This window comes from Macadamia integrifolia, chromosome 2 (genome assembly GCF_013358625.1).
Source record: "Macadamia integrifolia cultivar HAES 741 chromosome 2, SCU_Mint_v3, whole genome shotgun sequence".
Classification (NCBI taxonomy): Eukaryota; Viridiplantae; Streptophyta; class Magnoliopsida; order Proteales; family Proteaceae; genus Macadamia; species Macadamia integrifolia.
In genome coordinates, this window is record NC_056558.1 from 27,355,077 (window position 1) to 27,356,459 (window position 1,383).

Consider the following 1,383-nt stretch of genomic DNA (forward strand, 5'->3'; position numbering starts at 1 on the left):
AGAGAGAGAGAGAGAGAGAGTCTAATTCTGCTACTTTAAAGTGTGGTCCTCATGAAGCAGGCCATAAATTTGGCATTTTTCTCTACCCACCAAACATTAACGATAAAGAATTAAACAGTTAGAAATTACTCTGCCCTAAATTTGGCATTTTGGCCCCAATTATTCCTTATTACAAAATCAGAGGCTCACCACTTTATCTATAAAATCATGTACACCATATTTCCATCATTGAATCTCATTACCAATACTTACTGCATGAAGAGACAAATTTTTTTCCCTTCATTTAGTTGGGAAAAGGCTGAGTTGTTGTTGTTGTTTAAGTTGGCCCTTAACTTTTGGTTTTATCATACAAGACTGAAATATAAAGCACAAAAGTAAGGGCTCATGTGGTTTTATCATTTCTAACTGTTCACAGTTTGGCCTCTTCCTCTGTCCTCCAAAGAGTGGAACTTCTGTCAAAAAACTATGCAGTGTAAAAGTGATCGTAAATAAGGTCAACTGTGATTGCAGAAAACATCAAATTTAATTTCCACAAAAAATCCAAGCACAGAAAGACAATAGCACTATAGAATGGTATGTAATTTTCCCTCAAATACTCCCTACACTCTCGCCCAATGTTTTAAAGAAAAAATAGTCTAGGCTGGAAGAAGACATTTTTTTCGTATTAACATCAAATATTGGTCCAATTAACCAGAATACTCTAACTTGACTACTTAAAATGTTCATGCCCCCCGGAGAAGCGCGCACCCCCAAAAAAAAAAAAAAAAAAAAAAAAACCACAAAAAAGAAAGAAAATTAACATACATTTGGGAATTTTCTCTATGCGCCAAACTGTAAGGATAACAAATTAAATCCATACAAATACCATTCCAAACAATTTGCAATCTAAAAGGGGTTATACAGTCAATTGATGCCTAAACAGGCTCAAATGGTATTGCAGAAACCATCAAGACTTTGCTTCCATAAGTCATTCAAGCACAAAAAAAACTTTGAAAAGGTTTGCGAGTCTTCCTCTATTTACTACATAAACTTCTGGAAGAAGCTCAAACAAGAGGAGGACAAAAAGACTAGTTTATGATGAGAGAAGACATCGATCGTATAGACCTCAAATACAGCTCCAATTGACTCTAACTCTGCAACTAAAGAGTTTTTTCCCCACGGAGATGAACATAACTTTGGGAGTCTTTCTCTACCCGTCAAGCAGTTACTATAATGAATTAAACAATTAGAAACTATTCTCAAAAACTACGCAATCTACAACTGGTCATAAAAATTGTCATTCTCTGCATCCAAACAACCTCAATGGGATTGCAGAAAACATCAAGTCTTCGTTACCCTAATAAAATATGCAAGCAGAGAAAGACAACAAAAAACTCAGAAAAA

The 1,383-nt window shown here is 35.0% G+C and overlaps 1 pseudogene; it reads right to left on the reverse strand.

Moving 5' to 3' along the window:
* Positions 1–1,383, reverse strand: part of LOC122091807 — a 4,006-nt pseudogene that overhangs the window by 1,998 nt on the left and 625 nt on the right.